The sequence below is a fragment of the Orycteropus afer genome, unplaced genomic scaffold, assembly GCF_000298275.1.
Source record: "Orycteropus afer afer isolate SDZICR_OR568_19922 unplaced genomic scaffold, OryAfe1.0 scaffold00118, whole genome shotgun sequence".
Lineage (NCBI taxonomy): Eukaryota > Metazoa > Chordata > Mammalia > Tubulidentata > Orycteropodidae > Orycteropus > Orycteropus afer.
The window spans coordinates 1891578-1900400 of NW_006921705.1; the positions used below are offsets into that span (position 1 = coordinate 1891578).

At 34.5% G+C, this 8823-nt stretch overlaps 1 protein-coding gene across 1 annotated transcript in view; it reads left to right on the plus strand.

Moving 5' to 3' along the window:
* The window catches only part of PCDH15 (protocadherin related 15), a 1158626-nt gene that overhangs the window by 1056680 nt on the left and 93123 nt on the right, over window positions 1-8823 (plus strand). The gene's annotated exons all lie outside the window — the stretch shown is intronic.

Consider the following 8823-nt stretch of genomic DNA (forward strand, 5'->3'; position numbering starts at 1 on the left):
CTTGACTGATAACCAGAAGGCTGGCGGTTCAAACCCACCAGCCACTCCTTGGAAGGAAGGTTGGACAATCTTACTTCTTTAGTGATACTGCCTCAGAAACCCAATGAGGGGTCACTATGAGTCGTGGCCAACTCCATGGCACATAACAACAACAAATATACACACACACACACACACACACATACATGGATATGCCTAATGATGCAACAGTTAAGTGCTCAGCTGATAGCATGAAGGTTAATGGTTCAAACATATCTAGTAGCTGCATAGCAGAAAGACCTGGTGATCTACTCCCATAAAGATTACAGCCTAGGAATTCGTATTGGGCAGTTCTGCTCTGTCCCATATGATTCGTGTGAGTCAAGATACTCTTGATATACCTAACAATGATATACACAATTGCCCCTTGAACAACATGGGAGTTAATGCATCAATCCCCTGCAGAGTCGAACATCTGGGTATACCTTCTGACGTCTCAAAAACTTAACTACTTGTAGCCTGCCCTTGACTGGAAGCCTTACCAGTAACTTAAACATTACTGATTATAAACTCGACTAAATTGGAATAAAGAAAACTGTTGTTAGCCTATCCCTTTCTGCCTTGAATCCTGGGGTTTGCTTCCCTTCCTTACCAATAAATGTCCTTTATGGCATTGTTTTCCAGAACAGGGCAATTTAGTCTGCATTAAAAACCTGTTCAGGCAGATATCCTTTCTTTTCGATGATTCCTTTAATAGCATCTAGGAACTCATCTGCTAACTCTTGATCACCAGAAGACTTTTCTCCTGTTATCTTAATATTTTTTTAAAGCCAAACTTCTTTCTATAATCATCAAACCATCCTTTTCTGGCATTAAATTGTCCATTTTTACACCCTTTGCCTTCCTTTTCCTTTAAAATGTTATATAATAACTTCATTTTTTTTCTCAAATCATATTAGAGTCTATAGGTATGCCTTTCTTACAGCAATCCTGCACCCACACAAAAGCTACATTATCAATAAAATATTAAACATATTTCACAAAAAAGTGTAAAGTTTTCATCCTGCTGGCATAGCTACATCAGCAGCTTCATGAATTTCCTTTTCTTTTTTTGACAATGCTCCTCACATTGGATTCATTTATCTTGCAATGGAGGAAAATTGTAGCTTCAGACTTCAATTTATAGGACATACCAAATAATCCAACTTTTTCTTATGATGTTATGACTTTTCTCTGTTTCTTGGGAGCACTTCCAGCATCACTAATGGCACTTCATATGGATCTGATGGTGTTATTCAAGGTTTATGTTTTTGCATTCAACTCAATGAAAAATACATGAAAACCACAAGAGATCACTTTTTACTGTGATAGGCATTGTACTGGAGAGAAGAACTGTTCATGCAGAGATCCTTGGCTGGTATTAAATTGTCCATTTTTACATCCTTTGCCTTCCTTTTCCTTTAAATTATCATATAATGACTTCACTTTTTTTTTTTAATTCCTCCATTTTAAGTGGATACTCGCAAAACTTGTGTTAACCACAATAGCAACAGCAGGTGGCTATAAAAGTATAACAGTAGTATAATATGTACTACAGTTAGTTTTATGTAGTTATGATTTAACAATACATCCTTACACTTGTTTACATTTCTCTTAACTGTAAAAAGTACCATGTATGGTCTATAAGTGTTTGTATGTGTAAAGTTTGATAAATTTTAACTTTTTACAATAGATTTGTGTATATTTTCTGGTATCAAATAGTAAACTAGTACCTGTATATATTTTATGCATTCATAACATGCTCAACTTTTTCTTAATTTTTTAAAAATATTTTTTAGGCTATGCAGTTCATCTAAGAGACTTTTCAAATTGTTGAAAATCTGCCCCCCCAAAAAAAATTCCTATATATATTCCCATAATCAGACTCAAAACTCACTGCTATCAAGTTGATCCAACTCATAGTGACCCCTTCTTAGGTTTCTGAGGCAGTATCACTATGGAAGTAGATTGCCCAGTCTGCCTTCCAAGGAATGGCTGGCAGGTCTGAGCTGCAAGCCTTCTGGTTAGCAGTCAAATGCCTTAGGCACTATGCCACCAGAGCTCCCTACCATAGCCAGAGTAAGCATCATTTTTCCTAGCAGACAAGAGACATTTCAATTTTGGTAGAAGAAACTGCCAAGGCTTGGGATCATGAAAGAACATAGACTGCTTGGGGGCTGGGGGGGAGGAAGTACAGTGTTTGGGAAATATATAGAGAGTACTGTAGGACAAGAAATTGCAACAGTTATTTTGGGTTCAATGTACTTGTCTTGAAGTTTATTTTGTTTTAACTCAGAGCTATCAGTTGTGTCTAAGTCATTGATGATAAAACATGACACATATTGAGAGCTTGAAGCTGCACAGTGTCAGCTTGGCAGAGAGTCACAGAACTGAAAAATATTTCAGAGGAAAAACCCAAATGCTTATTGACGGATTGGAGTTAGGAATACAGAAAGGCAAAATTAAATTGTAGAAGATGATGTTGAGATTCTATCCAGCCTCAGATGATGATGCTGGAATAGTAGATAGAGAAAGAGTACCATGTGAGGGTGGGAGCAAAGAAGAAACTGAATTTGGATTTGGATTAATTATATTTAATGTAATGAAGGAACAACCGGAATGTTAAAAATAAATGTGTGTTACTTCATTTCCTTTTAATGCTGTTGTTGTTGTTGTTGTTGTTGTTGTTTGCCGTCGAGTCGGCTCCGACTCAAGCGACCCCTCCTTGGGTTTCCGAGGCAGTATCACTACGGAAGTAGGATTGCCCAACCTTCCTTCCGAGGAGTGGCTGGTGGGTTTGAACCGCCAGCCTTCTGGTGCTGAAAGACTTAGAATGTATAACTATAGAATCATTGTAAAAAGTACATTTCTAAACAGTTTAAAAAGTTAGTAAGCTTTTTGTAAAAATTGATAAAATTTTCTGGTTCAGAGTAAGCATAGAAACTTTTACTTCCAAGAGAGAGCTCATATAGTACATGTTTTGTTTGTTTGTTTGTTTCATTGTTGTTATTTTGGTTCATGTATCTACTGAATAGGGGAAATTTTATTTCCTTTTACCCATGGAGGAAAGTTAAAACAAATGAGTTCAGAGTTCATTTCAAAGTGTGTTGAGAGATATATGATCAGTCATTATATTAGCAATAATAAGGAAAAAAAACAAAGAAATTATTTATCAGGTAGTAATATTCCTTTTTGAAAATGTTTTATAAGGAAACAAAAATAAAACTAAAAATAGTACTTTTTTTTGACAATTACATGTATGGAAGTTTTTCTTATTTTGTACTGCCATACCTCTATAATACAGACTATATTGTATATAAATATAAAAATTAATCAAAGTAATATTTTTATTTTCTTCAGGTTGAATCTTTCTTGAATTTCTCAAATAGATTTTCTCTGAAGGTTTTTGGCACCACATTTTAAATTAAGAATAAAATTTTGCAAACTTAAACTATAATTTAGTCCTCTAAGAGACTTTATAATTCAAACTATGATCTACATTTCCCTACATACTGGTATTATGTGCTATTCCTACAACAAGTTATTTATTTATTTTTTTTATTATTTAGAATATCTCTGAGTTGTGTATAACAGATAACCGACCAAAAAACCAAACTCACTGCTACTGAGTCAATTCCAACTCATAGCAACCCCCATTGGGTTTCCAAGCCTGTAAATCTTTATGTAAGTAGATTGCCACATCATCCTCCTGTGAAACAACTGGTGTGTTTGAACCATCAACCTTCTGGCTAACAGTCAAATGCTTTACCCAGGACACCATAAGAAATCCTTGTATAGCAAATATTTTGTTGTTGTTATGTGCCGTCAAGTCAGACCCAACTCATAGACATCCCTCCTTGGGTTACTGAGGCAGTATCACTACAGAAGTAGATTGCCCAACCTTCCTTCCAAGGAGTGGCTGGTATAATAGTAAATGAAAATATTGAACTTACAAACAATTAATATTGCACTGTGGTCATTTCTTTGATCTTATGCAAAATCAAATGCTAAGCATTCTCATTTAAATTATTCATTTTCTCTCCTTTTCATTTGTGTAGAAGTCTTGAATGACATTCTAAATAGATCAATTTACTTGACAATTTCTTTACTCAGATTTTGTTTGCTGGACATACTATATTTAAAAAAAAAAAACACATTTTATTGAAATATAATTTATGTACAATGAAATATACAAAACTAAAGTAACAATGGTCACTGTTTTCCCCCCAGCCTTCCCTCACCGCCCCTCCCACCCCTGGTAATCAATAAAGAAAGTTTCCTTCCATGTATAAACCTTTCCTTGACTTTTTACAATAATGAACTAATACCGTATTTGTCCTGTGATTAACTCATTTCACTCAGCGTAATGTCCTCCAAGTTCATCCATGTTATGCTGTGTTTTGCAGATTCTACATTATTCTTTAGTGTGCATGGTATTCCATTGTGTGTATGTACCATAGTTTGGTTATCCATTCTTCTGTTGATGGACACCTAGGTTGTTTCCATCTTTTGGCTATTGTAAATAGTGCTACGATGAACATGGGTGTGCATATAACTGTTCTTGTTCTGGCTTTCACTTCTTTAGGCTATATATACCTGGTAATGGGATTGTTGGGTCAAATGGTATTTCTAATTACAGCTTTTTAAGGAATTGCCATACTGCTTTCCACAGTGGTTGTATCATTTGACAGTCCCACTAGCAGTGCATGAGAGTCCCAATCTCTCCACATCCTTACCAGCATTTGCTATTTTCTGTCTTGTTGAACTTTGCCATTAGTGCTGAGGTGAGATGGTATCTCATTGTTGTTTTGATTTACATCTCTCTGATGACTAATGATTGTGAGCATTTTTTTCATGTATTTGCTGGCCACATGAATATCTTCCTTGGAGAAGTGTCTATTCATATCCTCTGCCCATTTTTTAATTGAATTGTTAATCTTTTTGTTGTTCAAGTGTTGAAGTTTTCTATAAATTTTAGAGGTAAGTCCCTTGTCAGTTATGTAGCTGCTGAATATTTTTTCCCAATTTGCAGGTTCTTTTTTGACTTTTGTGAAGATGTCTTTTGAAGCACATAAAAATTTAATTTTTAGAAGGTCCCATTCATCTAGCTTATCTTCAGCTGTTTGTGCATTTTGATTATGCTTAACAGCCTATTTATGATATAAATTAGGGTCCCTAAATTTGTCCCTATTTTTTCCTTGAGGAATTTTACAGTTTTATGTTTCACACTTAAGTCTTTGATCCATCTGGAGTTAGTTTTTTGTATGTATGAAGTATGGATCTTGTTCCATTTTTATGCAAATTGATATTGCTGAATTCTTTGTTTCATATAATTTTCTGTGCTGAACTTGTTTTGTTTGTGAATCGTGTTATCATTTCCTTCATTGCTATTGTTTTAGTATTTGCTAAATATTTGTGCTGGTCCTCTGTTTTATTTTGATGTGAAGGTTTATCATTTTTCTTTGAGATTACCCTGGGATTTATAATTTTCTTCTCAAGTGTAGAACAGTCTATCTTGCAGTTATCTAGACTTCCCTACCATTTAGAAGTTCTGTAACTACACAATTTTCCCCCCTTTTTGTTTGTAGTTGTCCTCATTTGTCAATTGATGTCTCTGGTTCCCTGTTGACAATCTTTTATTTATTTACTTTAGATACTTCCATAACTAGTTTGGTTGCTTGGTTATGTAATCATGTGTGTTAATGGTCAGTTGTGGTTTGCTGTTGTTGGTTCTCTGTCCAAAGGACTTCCTTTAACATTTCTTGTAAGGTTGGTCCAGGTTTAACAAATTCCCTTAATTTTTGCTTATCGGGAAATCTCCTAATTTCACAATCATAGTTGAGGGATAGTTTTGCTGGGTTTATAATTCTCAGTTGGAAATATTTTTTTTTTCTTTCAAGGTTTTATATATATACCATCTCATTGTCTTCTCTCTTGCATGGTTTCTGCCGAGAAATCTAAGCTTAGTCTTATGGGTTGCCCCTTGTAGGTAACTTTTTGTTTTTCCCATGCTGCTTTCAGGATTCTTTCTTTGTCTTTGGTTTTGGTGACTTTGATGATGATATATCTTGGTGATTTTCTTTTGTGGTTTATACTGATTGGGGTTCGTTGGACTTCTTGAATGGGATATGTTTTTATCTTTCATCATATCAGGGAAATTCTCTTCCAACAAATCTTTGAAAATTTTCTCCGTGGTTTTATTTGTCTGTTCCTGTTTTGGAATTCTGATTACACATAAGTTATTCCTTCTGATGGCATCTCACATGAACCATTGGCTTTCTTCATTTTGTTTTGATCTTTTTTCTAATCGATCCTTTCCAAAGAAGTATTGAGGTATTGGCCTTCAATCTCACTAATTCTGTTATCTATTGATTCAATTTTACTCCTTTGCCCTTTCAATGTGTTGTCTATTTCTGAAAGTTTAGTATTAATCTGGATTTCTATCTGTAGATTTTGTATCATTTCTATTTTTTTGTTTATTTTGTCATTTTCATCTTGTATTGTCTTTTGAAATTGTTGTAGGGTTTTCCTCAATTTTGTCAGTGTTTTGCTTGGTCTGTCTCTCAAACTATTGAAGGCACCTATATACTATTCTTTTGAATTTCTTATCAGGGAGTTCCAATGCTGCTTCTTCCTCAGGGATGTGTTGTGGGTCTGTATCCTGGTCTCTTGTTTCTCTTGCTTTATATTGCATCTTTGTGTGGACTGTGATGCTCTGTTATCTTTGAGACATTATGACACTTTTGTGTTTATATTTAATTGGTGATTGTATGTTGGAGTGACTTGCCCATGATTTTTGTTCATTATGTTTTGCTTGGATGTCACTTATATAAGTAGGGTACTGTTCTCCTCTATTCGCTAGTTGGCAGCACTTACACACTCACCACCTGTCTCCTTTCCCATTGTCAGCCTCCTATATATCCGTGCCATCCTTGGTAAATGGAGCCTATTCTGAGGTCCCTGGAATCTGAATGAGAATGTTGTCACTTTAAATATCCAAAATGGCTTTTGCTTGTAAACATTCAAAATGGCTGCATCCTTGGTAACTTTAAATGTCCAAAATGCCTACTGCTTGTAACAATTCAAAATGGCTATGCCTCAGTCACTTTAAATATCCAAAATGGCTACCACTTATAAGCGATCAAAATGGCTGTGCCCTCTGGACAGCCCAAAGTCCACAGCTCAGGTTGTTTCCCACCTTGCAGTTTCCCTTTCTAGTCATAGGCCACCAGCACAGTCATCCTTGCAGCCCTTGGTGACCAAGGCTGATCTTTAGGTCAATTCTCAGTCCCAACATCACTTGGAAATATTCAGATTGTTGGTCCTGTCAGAGTAGCTGACAGTCTACAGCTCCATCCATCTCCATACTCACTGTTTTCATTCAGGTTTTTCTACGAGTTGGTGCCTAATCCACTTCTGTACACTTCCTTTCAAAGCTCAGTACTCCAGGATTATCTTCTGTATCTCTGTCAATTGGTTTCTCTTTTATTTGTTGAAGAGAGTCTATGTAGCTTGTCTGCCTATTCCACCATCTTACTGGAAGTCTGGACATACTATCTTAAGGGGTTCTAAAATCAACATTTCTTTCTAGTTCCTTAAAATAAAAGAGTCAAGTTAAAGTGGTCTAAGAAGCTGAACTTTTCTTATAGCCTTTTGAAAACAGGTTGACATACTGACATTAATAGATGCAAATGTGAGATTTGAGTATTTTTACCTGGACATTCTAAAATACATTTTACTCTGTTTTGGGTAAAATAAGTCTTCAGTGCTGTTAAATGTTAAAATGGTGTCTAATCAGAAGGCTACAGTTAAAGTTAGCATTATTGGACTTTAATGGGCTTTGTAAGTTCTTAAGACACCACTAATTATTCCACTAAAATTTCTGGATCTATAGTATTCTTCTAGGCAGCAGAGGGATACAGTTATATAGGCTGTTAGAAAATTAATGGGCTCACCTCTCCCCTGTACAATATAGGTAATTATTTGGTGATTTTCTCTTAATGTTGGGCACCTGTGTGCATTAAAAATTTCAAATGAAGTGTTAGAAATGGATAAGCGGTTGGCTGTGTCTAAGCTTTCATTAAAAATATAATTACAGTAAGTATAATTATAATATTCATTTCTTACTTTTATTCTTATAAAACAACTCTAGACATAACTTTACTGATTTTCTTCACTAAGGAAATTCATAAAAGTCAGTGAATCAAATTTTCCAGGGTCACCTATTCCAAACATTAATGATTGTGTCATGAACCCAGTATACATTTTTGATTATAAAGAAGATGATGAAATAAGTGAAAAAATTACTTTGTATGTTTAGTAAATTTAATTCATTTGGAATTTGCATAATGAGGCAGTTTTAACTTTTAGAAATTAATTTAACTAAACTTTTTAAATGTTCCTTATCTAAAGGAAGATTTGAAATTTTTATTTATCTTTCTCTTTCATAGAGTATTGCTAAAAGTTTTCCCAGATTGTAAGAAAACAATACGTTTGTATTTATAATAGTTTGAAAGTATTTTTAAAAATACTGAATGGTTATTTTGCTTTATTCTTGTTTAAGTACATTAATGACAGTTTTAACAAATAGTTTCTTTTCAAACTGGCTCTGCTCAGAAACACAGCATGCATCAGTTTTAACTTCTTTTGTTAAAATTTTAAAATATTAGTTCATTCATCCACTGCCCCCCAAAACCTAGAATGGTGAATTCTACCTGAAATTACAGTTCTAAATTAAAACATAAATGAATTTTGACTTGTTTCTAATCATGTTTCTTCATTTGGGAGTTTATATGTATATGTATA